General features: G+C 38.0%; 2 long non-coding RNA genes across 2 annotated transcripts; one reads left to right on the plus strand and one right to left on the minus strand.

Annotated features, from left to right (window-relative positions):
- On the plus strand, positions 1-3,565 carry LOC128533958 (uncharacterized). Its single transcript, XR_008361436.1, has 3 exons — positions 1-64; positions 161-223; positions 3,506-3,565. It is a non-coding gene; the product is annotated as an uncharacterized LOC128533958 (long non-coding RNA).
- A 3,398-nt stretch (positions 3,566-6,963) lies between these two features.
- On the minus strand, positions 6,964-9,751 carry LOC128533957 (uncharacterized). Its single transcript, XR_008361435.1, has 3 exons — positions 9,639-9,751; positions 8,732-8,826; positions 6,964-7,042 (listed from the first exon to the last, which is right to left on the minus strand). It is a non-coding gene; the product is annotated as an uncharacterized LOC128533957 (long non-coding RNA).
- Positions 9,752-20,892: the final 11,141 nt, after the last annotated feature.

The raw sequence follows: 20,892 nt of genomic DNA on the forward strand, positions 1-20,892 counted from the left end.
GAGGATGAAGCTGAGAATTATGATGAGGCCATTACAGCTGATCAGAAGTCAGTTATACTGACAGGTATGATCATTTGGATGCTTGTGGATGCAACACTGTCACATTATCATTAATTACATTCATGTGGATTTAATAGCTTTTATCTCTACATTCTGACAGAGGACGTGTCCGAGAACTATGATGATGCAGTTACGGCTGAAACAAACACAAACATCACCACAGGTCAGGGAGTTTCTCTGTTATTAAAAAAAATCCCCTTAAACATTTCTATAATAAACTTTAAACAATGTGCTGCTGAATTCTGCATTCTGATTGATGTTGATTCATTTTCTATAACAGCAGCTCTGACATACTGCAGCTGTAAATCACAGGTTTATATTAATGCACTCGTTCCACTACATTATGGTTTCTATAGTAACAGCTCATCCACAGGGACGTGTACAGCAGACGCTCCACATTAACCGATGAAAAACAAACACACAACAAAAAAGTCCTGCTATAAGTGTAGTAAAGTGTAGCTCCAAGAGCTCACAGTGCTGAGACGCTAAATGCTGATTAAGATCAACATCTCGTCTGCTGCATTTGACAGAAGTCACACTCACATCTAAAAGAACTCAATAATCCATAATATGGGGAATTAATTCATGCATTTCATTTTTAATCACACACGACTTTCGTTTTAACGTCAAGTTTAATTGAGCTTTATTTTTTATACCTTCTTATGATATATATTTATTTTCATAATGCTGCTGCGATACAAGTCACACCCACATCTAAAACAATTCAGAAGTAAATAATGTAATTAATGTCATTAATAAAATTACTTTTGTCTATCATTTTATCTTACAGCCCGAAAATGTATTTTATTTAAATACTAATAGTTTAATACCATTTTCCATTAATTAATTATTAGAATTAGTGCCCCATCTGCTGTGTAGCCCACAAGTGGCACCATCACGTTCTATAGAGTAGACCAGCTTCAGAAGGTTCTAGGTTTGGCAAGAGCCAAGAGTTAAGTGATGCACTGAGTTAGAAACCCAGGACACAGTGGTAAAATTTAACTATTTATATTTACTAATTAAGGGTGTGTATGGTTAACAAACATCACAAAGGGAATGCAATTTACATCACAATGTTTTTAAAGAGAACTCTAGTGATGCATTCAATATGTAACTAAAATAAATCAAAGTGCGCGCACATAAAGAAAATAAAACCGACCCGGGTCTACTAGAGTCTTAGTGCTCCACTTTGGATCATCACACGAATTTCCATTCGGTTCGTTATTGTGTGTGGACACAATCCTTCCTACCGCACTTGAAGATCAATCAACTTGATAGTATCTTATGGGCTCGTCATCCATGACAGGGAAAAGTAATCCAAGGAATCAATTCGAAAAGGTTCTGGGTCCAGTCTCGACTAAAAACCTGACCTATAGATATGGTCAGAATCCCCAAAATCAATTCACCAATTAAATATTACAATGGCTTATGGCACTGGTTGAACTACTGACAACAAAGTAAAATGCAATAAAAAACATAAAATATCATAAAGCTTAGGTTAAATAATAATAATATAAATCATTCACAACAGTAATACAATGTGACGTAGATGTACATCACTCAGAAAAATAGATGCCACATGTTATCATTAACACCGGTGACATTAAACACGTGGCTTAGCATCGGACAATTAGCTTAGCAACTAGCAAGTCTCCAGGCTGCTGTCCACGCTAGAGCAATACAAACCAGTAGACTGTTAACATGTTAGACCCTCACTGTTGCACTCATCAGATAAATGTCATCACATTTAACTCCAGGAACAATTTGCTATGATTTGCTCCTAATCGTGAGGGAAAAAACACAAATCCATTCGCTTCTTCAAGTCTAGAAAGTTCCAGCGCTGCGCGCGCGTTCTTTTGACCTTTCACCCAATAGGGACAGACAACCAGCTGGGACAAACCATTTAGTAAATAACCACAGGGGGGATCTTTAGAAACAACTGATTTCAGGACAAACCACATGCTTGCACGGGGGGATTTCAGAGTCTGTCTATTTGTCTACTTCCATCTTTCACTGTCATAATCAAAACCTTTATTAGTTTGGATTCTTTAATATTACTTTAATATAATTATTATTTTACATCATTTTAGTAACCAGTCTATAATTTTCTTATGGCTAATTATAAACACTGGGTTACAGCTGCATTTAATATAAGCCACACCCACATCTAAAACAATTCAGCAAAATGTATTTTACATAATGAATTAAGCAATTTAACAATATTTTAAAATCTACATTAATATCACTGAACAATAATTAATTAAATAATATTTAATGGCTTTTTATTTAATCTATTCTCTGTAACATATAATTATTTATTTCTACAAAAGTATCACTTGAGCAAATCCAAACTAAATTTAAAAATGCTGATGAAAAGAAGCAACAAGTTATAATTTTAAGCCCTTAAATGAGATTGACATGAAAAGCGTGGCAGTACCACCTACTGGCCCAGAGTGGTACTGCAACAGAGGAAGGGAAATACACATGAGCTCCATATATGTACATATAGCACTTACACTCATGTAATATTAATATTAAGTATTAAAAGTAATAAAAATGTTAATAGTAAATATTTCAATTATTAATTGAAAAGTATTTAAATATAAAAATAATGTAATTTAAAAAGGTGTAATATAGTAAAACAATTTTATATAAAATGTACTTTTTTAATTTATGCATTTATTAATTTAATGTGAATAGCACCTAGTGGTCACACTGAATAGAGAGTTGTAATTTATATATAAATCTTAAATTAATTGAAATCATTAATGCATTAGTTTTCCAATTAATCTGAATGTGATGAGGACATAAAAATTCAATCTTGGCTGTTTGATTTTAACATCACAATCTACAACTAAACAAATTAAGAATGTTGCCTTAAAATACATTTATAATATTTTTACAAAAAAATAAATACAAACATGAATTTATCAATTAATAAATAAGCATGTAGATAAGGGCTAAAATTCCATCTTATAAAGAGTGATATAATTTCTTCTCCTCTTACTGCAGTAAAGCTCCAGCAGGCGACTTCATCAGCTCTCACCTCCATATCTCAGTGGTTATAGTGGAGTCTCTGGCTAGTAGCTTTCACACACTAATGGGAAAATGCACCGTTCCTATTGGTTAATTCTTTTTCTCACTACAGCAGCTGGTAGACAATAAAACATCATTAAACTCTTATAATTTAATAGTGATAATTTAATATATTTAAATAGTTACTTTTCGCTCCTCACTTGCATGGAATCCTATTTTAATTTCACAACTTAGTGTTAATATTAAATCAGTATAATCAAGTTAATATGTAATAGTTTATATATTTAAATTATTTCTGTTATCTTTATTTTTCATATAAACGTCGTGTTCTAGTCAGTAACTCAGTATTTTACTATAATATCAACACACACACACTGGTTTATTACTTCTTCATTTATTTGTTGATTAGACAATCCAGAAGATTATGATGATGTCATCACTGAGGAACAGGATGGAGGAGAGACAGAAGGTGAGTGACTTCTTGTTTATTCTGTAATGTACATATGTGCACAGGCAGCAAAGTCAAAGATTAGATTATATATGATTAGATTATATATGGTATATAATAAATATCAACTTTTAGAAAAGTTTTTAGAACAAATCTCTGTTCTGTCATTTAACAAGTACAGCCAGATTTATTACACACTTTAGATAAGACCTGTATATTTATGGCTCTTTTACTTCCACATTTTTATAAACACAATCTTGTTAGGACTGAAATCTATTTATTCCAAACATTTAACAAGAACATAGAAATGTAATACTATATAAGACACTGTAAAAAAAAAACTTGCTACTCCAACTAAAAAATTTCTAGTGACCTGTTGCACCTAAAATTTTTAGTTGGCTCAATTTAAGTTGTGTAAACTATTTTGTTTTTGTTGTGCTGATAACCTCTATATGTACACACAAATTAAAATAAAACATTCTGTCAATTAAATGTTCTATGCTGAATAAACATGCCTAGTTAGGCCAACAAGCAGTCTCAAATTGAAATATAATGTTGTGTCAATTAAATGTTCCAAGTTGACTGAAAGGTAAATTTTTAATTGGAAATTATGCTTGCATAATTATAAAATTAACATCTTAAAGTGTACTTGTGTACGTTTTTCACTGTAGCCACATTTCAAATAACATAACACATTCCTCTAAATTTGAATACATTTTTTTTAATGTATACTTTAAACACCTGTTAAAGACTATCAACATTGATAAAGTGCAATCCAGCTACTCTCTTTCAACAAATATACAATTGCTGCATTGTTATAACAAAATAACATTTCAAAATGCAAGAATGAAACAGTGCTCTTAACATTCATGTTACAAAGCTTACTAATATCACAATCGGTCAAAACAGTATACTGGAAAAATAGACTTCTGCTTTGTAAAACAAAATATACTGATATTTCTCAGTCAAAAAGTCCAGTGGCTTATTCGAAAATAAAATATTTGCTTTAACAGAAATGATTTAAAATAAAAAGAAAAATGTTGTAAAATAATTTTGCAAAGCTCCAAGATTGTTTGCATCCAAGAATGATTCATTTTTATTAGACTCTTGTTTCAGACCAGAAAAGTGCACAATGAAAATAATATCTCAATTAAATAAACTTGTAATAATCATTACACCTGTAACAACTTGTTCTTGAAAGACTGTACCCTTGCCGTGCACTCCTTTCCCAGGTTCAAAAAAATCTTCTGTACTGCCTCAAATGTGTACTTTAAGTCATCGGGGTACTCCATATTTAGGGCATAAAGCAGACCAAAGAGGATCATAAAGGCATTTGTGAAGTCTCCCAGATTGTCCATGACTACTTCCTCTTCTAGAACTACAGCCACACTGACCACCTTGGGATCCGATCCTGAGTTGGTAGTGCTGTCCTTCACTTCTATTATTCCCATTTTCATGCCCTTTGTTTGTGGTCCCAGTGCCTCGGTATCCTGTGAAACAAGATGAATGTTACACTTGGTGACAGAATGAAAGCACAAATAGGATCTCAAATAGTAGTGGCTTTAGTTATTAAAATAAATTACCAAAATTGTCTTTGAAATCAAGGCTGGCTCTCTTAGGTACAGCGGAAGACCACGAAGAACAGCAGACCTTCTACGTGCAGACAAATCTGTGATCTGCCAAAAGGACAGGTCAATAAGTGATCTAATTCACAGAGAGTTTATGTACATTTATATAGGAAATGGTCAGAGTTACATAATAAAGGGGAAAAAGTCTGTACAACAGCTCAATATTCTAAATATATGAATTGCAAAAACAATGTTTCAATCACAAGGTCTTGGTCAGGTGAGCTGATTACCTTGACCTGTGACATTTGTCACCTGTACCATCTCATGTGAACAACAGAATAGCGTCAAAGTCTCACAAGGTTTCCATGTACTCCCCATGTAAACTACAATGCCTGTGATGAATATAAAAAAACATAGAAATAGGCAATCATCTCTACATACCCTTTGTGAGATTCTTGTATACAAATTTTTCTGTCATTTGTAAAACCTGTTTGTGTTTTTTGGGGGGGGATTTGTTATATGTATTGTAGCTCATCTACATCGGGTGTACATGAAACCTTTGTGACACATTCCGTTTTTTATTATACGGTGGAGCAGTAAGCTATTGCACAAACCCTTTCCTTTAACAGGTATTAATAACCATCAAGATAGATGACAACAGAATTATATACAGAGAGAAATGATAGACCTGTTCATCCAGGTTTTCCAGAAGTTTCTCCAAGTCATTACCCCTTCCTTGTCTTACTTTGGCTCTGTACATTTTCAGCAAACCCCTGGTGTGATTGTCCAGTGACGTGAGGAATGTGGACTTCAGGTTAATACGGTTGATACGGAAGAATTCAGCATAAACCTGTGGGTAATCATGAGAGATCCACAATAACTAAACAAACAAAAGCAGAGCGAACAATTGCAAGACATTTAATTCCAATGGAAAATTATTTACCTCCTCCTCAAAAAACAGGCCTGGCCATCTTTGCTTGATTGCTGACACTAGTGGCTGGTCCTGCACAATTTCCTTTCTCCTCAAGGAGAATGTCATCTCCATCTTTGTATTCAAAAGGGTCAAGCTCAAATTTCTCTTTTTGACTTCTTCCTCCATCAATGCCCTTGCTTTCTCCAATTCTTCTTCATTTAAACCAACAGGATGATCAGGAAGAAAGTTAAGTTCAGCTCTTCTGGGCCTCTTCAGAGATCCTCTAGATGAACCTTGTCTTAAATGAGTATTTACAACCATCTCGGTGCATCCAGCATTGCGGAGTTTTTGTCGATAATTTGCCATTTTAAACTTTAAGCTAATTTTCCATGCCCCCCATCCCATTTCAGACCCTGGATCTTTGAGACAAGGGTGTTTTTCTACTAAAGCAGATGCAACCTTCTCTATTTCAGAGTCACTGGGGTAGGCTTTGTAGGAGTACACTGTTTCAGCCAATTTTTCTAATATATTTATTTTAATGTCTCTTGGAACAATCAGCGTTGTTCCATTTTCTTGAAGATCCTCATTGGCTCTCTTCAGCCTTAACTCTACATCATATGAAAATAAAGGCACTGGAAACTTGCTTGGCCATTGATCTGATCTAGATCGGGCTGGAGGAGGAAAATCTGAATGGGATGATGAAGATGATGACTGAGTGGATGTCATGCTTGCTGTATCCAGAGTGAAATCAGATAGGTGACCATCCTCTGCCATTGAACTTAAAACTAGTTCCCAGTGGAGCTTCAAAGTAGCCTTGTCTTTTGGAAGTTCTGTGATGTCATGTAAAAGACAAAGTTCATTGTTGAAATCAGGATCCTCATATTGGATCACGAAACCTCTCTGAATCTGCAATTTTTCACAAAGAACGGCAGCGAGATCATCAGTAGACGATGGTGTGGGTATAGTTAGCTTCCTGATGTTGTCAGGTGAGAGAATAACTCGAAGCAACATTGTTTCCTGGGAATGAGAAATGAGAAATAATTAAATTTAATTAAAGTAAAAATCTCTTTGCGGACACCATGACCTTTCTACCTACATTGTATGATGACGGAGGATAGAAATCAATTAGATCTTGTGGTTTGACAATGGCTACATCACAGTAAGCACTTCCAACAATTTCATATCCTCGAAAATGTTCAAAGTACCATGAAGAGACTTTCTCCACTATGAATGAAACCTCAGTACCAACAACCAAAATACTATGAACACGACCAAACTCTGGAAACCCATCAAGGACTCCAACAGGCAGAATCATTCCTTTTCTATACAATGTTCCATGTAATGTTGCATTTGAAGCCAGGGACAAGGAACTCAGATTTTAATATTTGTTCTCAATGGCTATCCTCAGTTTTGATTCAACAGCTGACATTTTGACCACTTTCAATTTTTCTATGTGCAATGGTGCTTTGAATAAATTTTGTGAGTCCAGTGCATAAGCAACCATGAGCTGATGTCTACTTGCCAATGTTTTAAGAGGATTTTTGAAATTGTGGGTGTCATGCACCACCTTCTTGAAGAAGCTGTGTTTTGCCTCATAATGCATTGTCCACAGATTAACCAGAGGACCAAAACACCGGATCAAGTTTGGATAGTGCTCAAGGTAGTGATGCTTAGGTAGAAACCTCTCATTGGGAAATACATTGGTGAACAACTGCCGATGATCAGAAATCTTACTCTCCAGATAACAGATAGATTCCTCTGATAGTTTTGAACTAACAACTAATTCCACAATGTCTTTCAAGTCCATTAACAGTTCCCATACTTTTTCATCCTCAGGCACCATACCGCCTACCATGAAAGGGAGCAGCCTCAGTAGGGCCCAATTTTCGTGTGCATTGCCTCCCACTGTTTTTTTTTTTTTTGTAAAAGTTTTGTGGAATTCTTTGGGGTCTGTTTACCTTATCTGAAAAGGAGTATGGAAATGAGCAGATAATGGTGTTGAGCTGCTCAAAGGTAAAGTACTTGGCATCAATCAATTTCTGTAAACAAAGAGCCAACTCCCTAGGTATTACCCCTTCAAACAGATCATGTACAGCATCTGGAGGAAAACCAGTAATAACATGAAAGAAGGATAGGTGTTTCTGAAGAACACACTCGTCTTTAACACCATTCACATTTGTTAGAAACTCACTGCTCTTCAACTCAGCAATGCAATGGTCATGCTGCTCTGGACTTCTAAGCGGAAAGACTCCTTGTCTTACCTCTACTGTCTGAATGTCTTCCAAAGATGCTAAGCAAAATCTGCAGAATTTTTCCACACGAAAACTTTCCTGAAATCCTCCAAGCCCATGAGCTCCAAGATTGTCTGCAGACACAGTAAGCACTGTTCCCCTGATATTCTCATTTATCTGTTCAACATATACACCATTGTCCTCCAAGTTCTTTAAGTCACATAAAAGTGGTTCAAAAAATGATTCATAGCCATACGCTCTCACTTCTGAAGTTTTCCCAAGCAGTGCCAACTAGAGTGGAGATTTGATCGGTACTGTGAATCCCAATTCAAAATGACCCAGTAGACTGCAGTAATTTTATGCTTTTTTCTAGAGGTTCCTAGAGGATTAGCTATTTCAAAATCATCAATATAAAACCCAAGTGAAAGTCTGAAATCTTGGCCACCAACAAGCTTGTTGTTTTTGAAATACTGACCATCAAATGGTGAGGTGTAATATCCTGGTGTCCTCTCCTTGATAGGAAACGTCTTCTCAAGTACGTCAGGTCGATCCAGCAACAACTTTAAAGCCCTCAAAAGAGGAACATAAACAAATGTGTGATTTTGCACCCTATTAAACACATATTCAACTGGTTCAATTACGCCAAAATTGTTTTTAAAGTAAATATTTTGCTTATAATTGGTTGAAAGTGGACCTTTGCCACTGGTAGCACTCAGAAATGGGTTTGTTTTTCGTAATATGTCTGCAATGTCAGCAACAATAGACTCATTGACATTACAGTTGTGTTTTAGCAGACTTAATTGCAAACAGCATGTTTGAGTTTGTGACTGACAGAATGTCATTTATATTGTCAATAATTTGTTGAGAGGCACTTTGGGACACATGCAACTGTGACTGCATAAACAACAACAAGGCAGCAATTTTGTGTTCAATTACTGACTCATAGTCCTCAAGATCAAAGTCTGACATATGATCTTCTCCCTGTATTTCTTCACCTTGATTTGATACACTTTGTGAAACTGAAGCTGTGTCAAATTCATTGTCTGTACTACTTATGATACAAACAGATGTACAGAGGTCTTTCAGTGTTTGTTTTCTGTGTTTCTTGGACTTGTGAGCTCTGAAAGTAATATTGCTGTTGCTGGTAAAATCACAGTTTGCAAAAGGACAATGAACCAGCTCATGGTTTTTTAAATGTCTTCCCAAATGTTGTAGAAATAGTGGCAGCGAGCAAATGTCTGAGAATTCACATAATTCACACTGAAAAGTGCCAAGTTCAGTGCATGTATCTGTTTTAGGATGTGCTCTCCATAAATGGGTTTTTAGGGCCCCTGTTGTTTTGAAAACACAAGCACACGCTGGATGAATGCAGGGATAAGCACCTTTACCGGCTTTCCAGTGATGAAGCCTGTAATGCTTGAGCAGCACGTCTTGCTGCTGTGCAGAAAATTTACAGTAGCGGCACTGCATTTACTTTTATACCTGAAAAAAAATCTGAAATACAAAAAGAAACATATATTAATAACTGATTAAGTAACCGTTTGTAGTTCACAACCATAAAACAACCATAGTAAATTGTGCCAATAATTTAAAAATGCTAGACAAAAAATGTCCGTTTAGGCATTATAACCGTTTTCATACAATATAAGGTTAATGAACGATGAAGGAGTGAGAACATTAAGCTCCCTCAGTGGCGCACTAACGTGCCGTGTTTTTCTAATAGCTTTTGAAATTATCAGTCAAATCATTTAAATGATTAAAATTCATGTAAATTAATTAAACGTTAGCCGTTCCATAGATTAACATGAATGTTAATCTACATAACATCGGGGAAAAAATGCGTTAGAAGCTGAAACGCGTGCATTGCCAAATAACTAATAAACAGTCCAAATTATATAATTAGATAAATAAACACTCGAAAATATAATGTTCTAAAGCTTGCTGATCAATAATATATATGTTATAAAGCTAAAATTGCTGATTACTTTGCAGGCCGAGGACAGTTAGTTTCCATGAAGTACTCACCGTTTCGGAAGAAATAGCGGGTAGTTCGAAAATTCTGGAAGAACGCTTTTGCGCATGCGTAGAGGTCCCTCTTGTTCGTCCAACATAAAATAGTTTGTGCGCAGTTAAATGTTTCATGAACACAGTTATACGTGTTGCCTTGATGAAACTTTTATAGTTAAGTAATGAAATTCATACAATCATTGAGAAAGCATGTTTTTCTTTTTTGACACCAGCATTACATTAGCCCAACATATATTTCTTTTTTTCAACAACTTTTTTCAGTATTCATTTTTTACAGTGGATGTATTATTGTTTTGTAGCATTTCTACAGTTGTATACAAATCAGTTTGTAAAATGATGTGAAATTGGATGGACATCTCTATCACATCTTATACACATGGCCTGTGTTAATATTAAGAAAACGTCTCGGGTTACTTTGCTGTAACCCTGTTCCCTGAAAAGGCGGGAACGAGATGCTGCGTGAAAACGCTATGGGGACATCTTGTCATGTTGCCAGTTGTGAAGCATGTGTGTACCAAACACGGCAAATTTTTGGCTTTTATAACCTCGGTCAGGTGACGTCATCTGATAGGACGCACCTGCAGGTTATAAATAGGAGTGAACCAGAAACATTCCTCAGATTGATTTGTCTGAACGGACGTCCGGTCACATAGGCAGTGCGGCATTGGGACGCAGCATCTCGTCCCCGCCTTTTCAGGGAGCAGGGTTACAGCAAAGTAACCCGAGACGTTCCCTTTCAAAGGCTACACTCGATGCTGCGTGAAAACGCTATGGGAACAAGAGTACCAACGCCGCCGCACTGCAAGTGTCTGGACTCCAAGGTTGTGTAGCGTGTGCGCACAAGGCCGAGAAGGTCTCAGAACTATGTCTGGGTAGCTGACTCGAGGACCTGTGGGCCTGGAGTAGCATGAACATCCAGACTATAAATGTAATAAATGTGTGCGGAGAGGACAACCCTCCGTGTCACACACTTGCTGCAGGGGAATACCTCTTGCTAGTGCAATAGATGAGGCGATCCCCCTGGTTGAATGAGCCCTGATTCCTAGAGGCGAAGTGAGCCCACGCGCCTCATAGGAGAGGGCAATAGCCCAGTGTAGTGGGGGCCAACCGCCGTTGCGGCCCCAGACCATGTAAAAGCTGCTTTGACTTACGCCACTAGCTGATGCGGTGGACGTAAATCTTAAGAGCACGTACTGGACAAAGTAAGTGAAGTCTTTCCTGCTCCGAAGCTGTAAAGGCGGAGGACAGAAGGCTTCAAAACAATAGGATGCATATTGGAAAATGTGTGCGGAGAGGACCAAACCTCCGCATCACAGACTTGCTGCAAAGGAATACCTCTTGCTAGTGCAATTGATGAGGCGATTCCCCTGGTTGAATGAACCCTGATTCCTAGAGGCGAAGTGAACCCACGCGCCTCATAGGAGAGGGCAATAGCATCTCTCACGCAGCTTGCGGCTTCAAAACATGTAAAAGCTGCTCTGACTTACGCCACTGGCTAATGCGGTGGACGTAAATCTGAAGAGCACGTACTGGACACAGTAAGTGAAGTCTCTCCTGCTCCGAAGCTGTAAAGGCGGAGGACAGAAGGCTTCAAAACAATAGTATGCATGTTGGCAAATGTGTGCAGAGAGGACCAACCCTCCGCATCACAGACTTGCTGCAAAGGAATACCTCTTGCTAGTGCAATTGATGAGGCGATTCCCCTGGTTGAATGAGCCCTGATTCCTAGAGGCAAAGTGAGCCCACGCGCCACTGGCTAATGCGGTGGACGTAAATCTGAAGAGCACGCACTGGACACAGTGAGTGTCCAAAGTGAAGTCTCTCCTGCTCCGAAGCTGTAAAGGCGGAGGACAGAAGGCTTCAAAAACAATAGGGATGTCCGATCCTCTTAGAGAGGTAACACCATTTAGAAAAACCATCTTAGAAAACCTGAGGCGCTGACTCTAGTGGTTCAACAAGGGGCACAAGCCAGGGGACAAATTTTTTCTGCAGAAACTCCAGCACCGAAACAACACGGCAGTGGACTGGGTTTACCTGCTTCGTCATGCACCAACTTTCAAATACATTCTATTTGAGGGGAGGCAGTCCTAGTACTTAGAATAGTCTTAATTACGCTGACTGGAAGACCAGCTTGACTTAGAGTCAGAGAGTAGTAAAGGGGACATTTGCTGATCTTGCGAGGGAAAGAGGTCCACCTCCGCTACATGAAATTTTCCCAGAATGTAAATCGCCCTGAGGGACAGGAATCTGGTGCGCTAGCTATTTAGCGGCGCTAGCACAGTCCGCCCTGGTGATTAATATATGAGACTGCCATAGTGTTGTCCACCCGCACTGGAGGAAGTGCTTTAGGGCCTGAAATAGAGCCATGATTTTGAGGCAATTGATGTGCCGCGCAAAAAGATGGCCTCTCCAGCTCCCTTGGGCCCCTCACACTCTCCTTGTGTGTTTAACGCCTCGCAACAGTCAGACCCGGTAGAGACTGGGTGGCCGACAGTCCCGACTCTTGAGCAAGGCGGGGAAGGAATTTCCCGAAGGCTTGTTATATAACTTCGCCTCATGAACCTAGTGGCGACCGAGTTAACGACAACGCCAAGTAGGCCCGGGAGCGAGATGGGGCATCGAGGAGGAATACTCGATCCTTCTCCTTAATGCCCCTGAGATTCAACCACAAGAGCCTCTCCGCGGAGACCATAGCAGCCATAAAACGGCCGATAGCACGAGCCGTCTACTTTGTTGCACGAAGAGACAAGTCTGTGGCCCGGCGTAAATCCAATACGACTTACCTTGCAGAGCCCCGCCAGTACTCAAGACTCTCAGCAGGTCAGCCTGGTAGGCGTGCAAAACCACCATGGTGTGCAATGCGCCAACCTGAAATGCTGCCTGAAAAGCTTTTCCCTCCAGGGAAGATAAAAAGTCTACACAGCTTAAAAGGAAGTAATAGCTTTTTAGGAAGGATGTTGTCCCAGAAGAGAGATAGCCTGGAAGCGTGGTGTCATCATATAACTCTGCGTTTCTACCTCAATTATATTTAAATAAATAAATAAGTAGATGGCAGGAAAACACGGGATGAATACAGCTTACTCCATGAAAGGGTTAACTCATATGGAGATTGCTAAGAAAAGGGGAGAGAGCGTCGTTAAGGCTCCGCCCCCGGCCACCCGACAGAACCTGCCGTCTATGTTTTTATTCATTTATTTTTAAGTGCTTAGAGGCTATTACCATCTCCGCGGAAGCAAGAGAGGATGCTTATCCTTGCCCATTCACAAGAAGCGCGGCGCGCGCTTGCGAGCGGACAGAGGGATTTCCCGATCCGATGAGAACGTGAAAGAAAGGAGTTTTAAATCCGTCTCTCACTGCTCTGCCGGATGCACGAGTTTAAGCCCCAGGAATGCGCGGCGGCTCGGAATGCGAGGCGCGCGCGTAGCACTTAATCGAAGCAGTAAAGTTTAGAGATCGCCCTCCGATATGGATATACACACGGAGGGACATCTCGCTTAAACTCTGCCATTATCGGTGAGTTAAACACTTATTTTAGCTGGTTAGACACGACACGCTCACAACTAGGTGAAGACAAGAATCTGAGGAATGTTTCCGGTTCACTCCTATTTATGACCTGCAGGTGTATTTGCCGTGTTTGGTACACACATGCTTCACAACCGGCAACATGACAAGATGTTCCCATAGCGTTTTCACGCAGCATCGAGTGTAGCCTTTGAAAGGGAACTCATCTGATAAATGTCCTCTATTCTCTTCATTTATTGTTTAAAGATCAAAGAAATCCTACATAGTGCATCATTTACTGTATTTGAAGGTTTTACAAAACAATGACTATTAATCCAATACAAAGGAGATATTAAAGAGGTAAATGTGTTTATTTTACAGAATATGATGAGGTGGAGGAGAAATCTCAGAAAGACAGGGACCATGTGACTGAGACACGCCCCCAAAGGCCTTTTCTCAGGAAATTACATTTCAACTTTTATAAACACAAACAATGATTTGATTCTACTTCCAATAATTTCATGCATTCTGAACCATGTTCATTTTCTCACCTTGTTATTAGCAAATAGATTAGGGAGAGTTAAATCAGCTCCATTATTACTGAACCAAATGTTTCCAGCTTTCCTTTTACAACACATTTCTGACAATTCATCTGAATATCTTGTCTTTGTAAACAATATGCAAGCAATATATACGTCTAGGTTTCATGCTGTGTGTTTAACTATAAAACATATCATTGAAATGAATGTTTTGTTGAAGTCTCTATTAGGGAGCTGTGTATGTTGGAAGTTTCATTACGGATTCTCAGATTTTCAGGTGAAATTCTCAGGTTTCCTTTAAACTCTCCATTTTTTTCCCTTATTCTCAGGATTTTGTTTAATAATCTAATATTTCTTTAATATTCTCAGATGTTTGTTTTGTGATCTCAGGGTATATTCAATATTCTCACTTTTTAATGAGTGACGGCTCGTTAATGTTAATGTTACATCTTAATAAACAATATACAAGTAAAGGTGACTTTTTAGCCTCGCAGAATGAGAACAATTCAATATTTTGCATTATGCAGAGTTTTATTCGCTTTTTCTCCTATTGTGTAACATTCATCTATTTTTATACAATTAATGAAGTGAAAGTGTTTTAATGTTTATTATTTTTGTATATTGTGATGATCTGTGTTTGAGTTGAGTAAATCACTTGCAGGGAAAAAATAATATCACACAAGTGTATACTGCTCTACTGCACCATGTTTATGTTTTTATTGTGTTTATTTTAGGACTTTTTTTGAATTGCAAATCAAATGTCACTTTTCTTGTACAATAACAATAAAGATTCTATTCTTTTCTCAGAAACACACAGATAAATACACAAACTCACATAATAAAAACATATAGATGTAGGGAAGATGTAATATTGGCTTCCACACACTAGAGAGAGCTGTGTTTATTTTTTGTAAGTAAATGTGTGATGAGGCCCCTTCTCTAAATTGTTGAGCTTGTTGTTTAGCCTCAGTTGTTTTGTTTTTATGAGAAGGCAGTTCTTTTTGTGCTCATAATAATCTGTATCTTTGTGCTATCTAGGTTAACCATCCACATTATTTAAAGTAATTATTTTGATGATGGAATGTTTATTGAAAGAGATGTGGCATTATTTTCTTATCATTTTGAGAGATCTGTGTGGTTTAATTTGAATTAGTATAGTTGTGGCTGTATTTTTTGTGGTATTTTGTTTTACTATTTTGTTGTACTTGCATTCTATGTTTAATTGAAAGAAAATTGCCTCAGTTGTTTTGTTCTTATGAGAAGATTGCCTGTTTGTCAACCGAGGCCTGGTGTGCGGAAGAGCAACTAAATAAAGAGAGAGAGCTGCCCTGCTGTTGATCCAGCCACAAATGGTGTCCTCCCCTCTTCTTAATACACCTAACACAACGCAGAGACTCATTTGGGAGCACATAAAGAGGGTTACATATATATTATTTTAAAATAAATCAGAATTAAACACATGATGAGGACTTACATTAACACCAACATAACACACATCATAACTCCAGATATAAACACTATTATTCATGGGTTCATATATCATGGAATTTTTTCTTTCATAATTAGTGATAACTCTAACATTATAGTATTTGCTATTTTATTATTAACAACAATAATTCTGCTTCTTATTAATCAGCTGCCTAATCTAAAAAGTTTCCCTAAACTGAAGTGATTTACTGCCATCTAGTGGATGAAATATGCTATTAAAATCCACATCATTATTTTAAGAAATGATTATATAAAGTGAACATCACATACCTGACATTTCCAGGGTGTTTTTGCTGCTTACCATACTCTGATTTACAACACACACACACACACACACTTGTATGTAGATTACCCAGACTGTTTGGACACAGAGTTAGTTTGAGATGTACAGAGTTAACATGTGCTCGATGCAACCTAACTCACATGTCTTGTAGACGCTTTGTTTTGTTTTTTAAACGCTCCGATTGGATGAAATGAAGATGAGTGACATCAATTCATCTAATGGTGTAAAAGAGGGCAGGACCCTAATATGTGTTGACAGTGAAGTCCGTCACGGAGAGACAGACGCTGTTGGAGTCTTAACGAAGCACAAGCTGAGGTTCATTGTTGAGTAACGCAGCCGCTTTACCACTGAAAGTCTTTAAAAGCTGCTTAAGGTCAATATGTTTCATCATCTGAGTGGATTTGTTGGAATTAGTTACACATCTTTTGTACAAGCTGACGGTATAACTCATTTCAGTTAGCATTTCTTAGCATTGTGTCACACAGACATGCATTGTGTCACACAGTGATCACGTGGTGTCATGACTAGACATGTTCCAGTGATTAGAATAAATGTCCTGTGTCTTTATCTCTCAGCTGACCGAGTTGTAGATGTGATTTAAAAGCGCTCGGACAGTAATGTTACAGTAGGTAGTCAATGAGAATGTCTATGACCGCCGGGCTCACCGCTGCAGCAAAACCACAGCGGACAAAAGAAATTAGTCGCATTTCAAAGTCATTTGTCAAATGACCACCAGGTGGCACAAAGTGACATTTTAAAATAACATAATATGTTGTATCGAAGAAATACAACAGTGATGGTAATTTCCACATCTGAGTACTTTATACAGCTAACAGGAAAAATCTGAACTAGAGCTGTTGATATTGACTGAACAATAATAAGTCAATAATAATAATAATAAACATTGGTTAAATGTTGTTTAGACAGACGATCAAGTTCACTAGCTGATAATTTTATTTGTACAGAGAATGAACTGATATAGAGCCGATCTCTGTTTAGATCTGTTTGTTATTTAAATATAAATACATTTAAAGACATCAAACTTTAAATATAGAAATAACTGGAAAAATAAACTTTCAGAATAAAATATTAGACAAACTCAAAAAAGACTCTAAAAATGCTGTTGTTTCTGTAAACACGTTGTTGTGTTGTTTATTCTGGTCAAAATTCTGGGTTATTTCGGGGACTTTAAACACATTGTTGTGTCGCTCATGTTGGGTCAAATGAGATGTAGTGAGTCATTTACAAATGAACACCTGGTTGGGTTATTTTGACCCAACAACTGGTTTATTCTTTATTCTCTGGTTTCTCCAAACGACAGCCTGCAAAATGTTGGAAATATTACTGTTATTGTGTCACAAGTGTAGTTTTAAGAGTTGTTTAGGTGAGAATGTGTGTGTGTACAGCTCAAAACTTCCATCGGTTATTAAAGATAGCGTCTATTTAAAAAAAAAAGGGCCCAACGATTTCAGAGATTTGAGCTTCAGGAAATCTCCCGGCGCTCTGCACATAACACTGGCCCAACGCAGCCTCGTCTCGGAAAGAGTTTATAAACGTTTTCTAAACGTGGGCTATTGTTGTTTCCTTATAATATTTATTAATTTAATTTAAATGAGATTTGGGATGTTGATCATCGTGATCCTCCTCTTTAATTTCCTACGTAGTCTAATCAGTGCTCAGCCACACACATAAAGATCTCTCTCTCTCACACGTGTGTGTGTGATTATACCACAGTGAACATGGACAAAAAAGCTGACGAGGCCGCTTTGGTTGGCCCTGTGGATGGGAAATTTTGTTTAAAAAAATGAATGGATGGAAGCGTCGATAAGAGCATGGTTTTGTGCAAGCTATGCAACAAGGAATTCGCATATCACCGCAGCACATCGAGCCTCAAGTATCACCTCAATGCTAAACATATAGCAGCTAGCGTGGACATTAGCCCGACTCCGACTACAAGGACCCACACCCTACCCACATGACTGGTTTAAGTCCACGTCTGAAAAAATAACCAACGGCCTGGCTTACTGGATTGCACTCGACTGTAGACCACTTGGAGTGATAGAAGATAAGGGCCTGCAAAATGTTTTACAGAATGCGTCGTCTGACACAACATACGAGCTGCCATGCAGAAAGACAGTGACAAAAAGAGTCCAGCAGCTTTATGACAATGAAAAGGAAGATAAAGAGAATTTATTGGGGAAAGCCGAGTGTGTTGCCCTGACTGGGGATCACTGGACCTCAGTAAGCAATTCAAATTACCTCGGTGTGACGGCACACTTTATTGATGTCAAGTGGCGTCTTCACTCATTTGCCTTAAGCATGCAGAAGACCACCACTTTGCTAAAAAACGTGGCAGAATAATTTGAGTCTGTGTCAGATGCCTGGGAAATCACACAAAAAGTCATCACAATCAGAACAGACAGTGCCTGAACCATGGTCACTGCAATGAGACAGTTCACATTCCAGCACATGCCGTGTGTTGCTCACGTGTTGCAGAGGACCATCACAGTTTGCCTTGCTGACAGTGGGTTCACAGCCACACTGGCAAAATGTTGTAAAATTGTGGGGCATTTTAAACATAGCCCCTCAAACACAGAGGAACTGCACAAGGCGCAAACACAACTAGAACAAGACAAAGAGTCACTGATACAGGATGTTTCCACAAGGTGGAATTCAACACTGTTTACGATCTCTCGTCTGCTGAAAAACAAAGAGGCTGTGAATGTTACTCTAGCCAAACAGAAGCACAAGCTCACCATGTTAACAACAGCAGAGTGGGACAGATTGCAGAGGCTTGAGACCCTCGTTAAACCATGCAGGTAAATACCCACCGACTGTTTTTAAATTTATTGTACTAAATATCAATATCACTATGAGTAGAGTATAAAGTTGCTACTGTTTTTAATCTACTATTAATTAGCACAATAATTAATCAATTTCCCAAACTATCCTCTGCAGATATGTGACTGAGCTCCTTGGGAGTGAGACTTATGTCTCGTGCTCTGTTGTGTTACCTGCTCTCCGCCACCTGACCCACACCTGGAGGTCTCAGATGACGACCCAGCCTATGTGGTGAGGTTCAAGGGTGACTTTTAAAAGGACCTGTCTCAACGCCAAGATACACTCAACCATGGATGGCTCAGCGTAGCTACAGCACTCGACCCACGCTTTAAGGTAACATGTGTAATGGTCTTCTTTGTTTTTCTTTTCTCTTTCTTTTTGACCCCCTTTACCCTTGAGCTCTGAAAATGTGAACAGGCTTTGTCTCAGCAACTGGCTGAAAAAGAAGTGGAGGAATAGTTATACAGGTATCCTGAAACCAATGGGGTTGTTGTTCCTGAAATGTTGATCAAACAGTGGCCCAGTGTGAGGTCAATCACTGGCATTTTTTTAACTTTATTTTAAATAAACACTTTACACTTTATGTTGAACTATGTATTATGTTGTTGGTGCAACTGAAACTTTATGTATTATGTTGTTGGTGCAACTGGCACTTTATGTTGAACTCTTTATTGTTTTGGCCAAAGTCATTGAGAGTTGGACTGAAATTGATTTTATTTTTTTAAACCAGCTGTTGGTAAATCAACAAAGTCTGTTATGGCCTCTGAAGCAACAGAGATGTTGTCTACAGTAATAGTCAGGGTTTCCAATGTTCTTAATGCACTTGAAAGTATTGTGTTTTACTTTAAAAAAAAAAAAAACAGTTTACAGAAGGTCTACCTACCTATAGGATACCTGAATTTCTGAAATGTAGGCTACTATATTTCTAAATATTCTATTGCTACACTTAATGGCAATATTGCACTGGTCTGTTGGACTTGGTTGAACAAAAATAAACAATATTTTGTTGCTTAAGCTTATTTATTCAGTCATTATTTAATGGTATACTAAAAATCCATATGAAAAAAACTTACTTCTGACTGTTCTCAGGTTAAATATTTATATGTGATTAAAATGCGATTAATTTCGATTAATTAATTACAAAGCCTTTAATTAATTAGATTTTTTTTTTATCGAGTCCCGGCCCTAGTAATAATATCTTACAATGTTTCTGTTCCTCCAGTCATCTTAGAGACCCCTTACTGAGCTACAGAGGCTAATTCAGTTAGAAAAAGAAAAAAGTGATCTGGAGATTAAAACCCTGCAATTTGAGGTATTATTGAGCAAAAGAACCAGTTAGGGTTTGGTCTTCGATGTGCCTATTCAGTCATTGATCCACATAGACATCAACCCTAAACTAATCCAGATAGTTCTTCTCTTTGACTTCATGTAAGTTAAATGTGTTTTGCAGTCTATGTAAAGTTCTGTCAGTAGCGTGTTTTCTTTTTGTGAGTATTTATAAAACTACAACATTGTAATCTTCCGCATATTAGATGGTTTTTCATGCAGGGTAAGTGTGTATTCCATAATTTAGTTTAATGTGTGTAATATCAGATTTTTATTTATTACAAGCTTATAGTTCACTTATGCTGCAGATAATGTGTCTTGGTGCAGCATCAATCCTTCAGGCATCAATTACTTTGACCTTCTTCCAACAGTCTGTCGAAAGATTGGGTTTTCCATCCCAGTTTCCAGTGTGTGTGTGTGTGTGTGTGTGTGTGTGTATCCTGTGTGTTGTGATAGCGGTCTTAAAGCAAGCACTTTATTACCGTATTTCCACTACAGATGTGGCCATTAAGACTGCGCGTGTTTTCCCGCGAGATGCCGCAATTTAGCGCGCGGCGTGCCGCGACTTGCCGTAAGCAACATTCGGGAATTTAAATAAATGTGTTGTGCTTCACTGAATATCCGCCAGAT

This window comes from Clarias gariepinus, chromosome 12 (genome assembly GCF_024256425.1).
Source record: "Clarias gariepinus isolate MV-2021 ecotype Netherlands chromosome 12, CGAR_prim_01v2, whole genome shotgun sequence".
NCBI lineage: Eukaryota > Metazoa > Chordata > Actinopteri > Siluriformes > Clariidae > Clarias > Clarias gariepinus.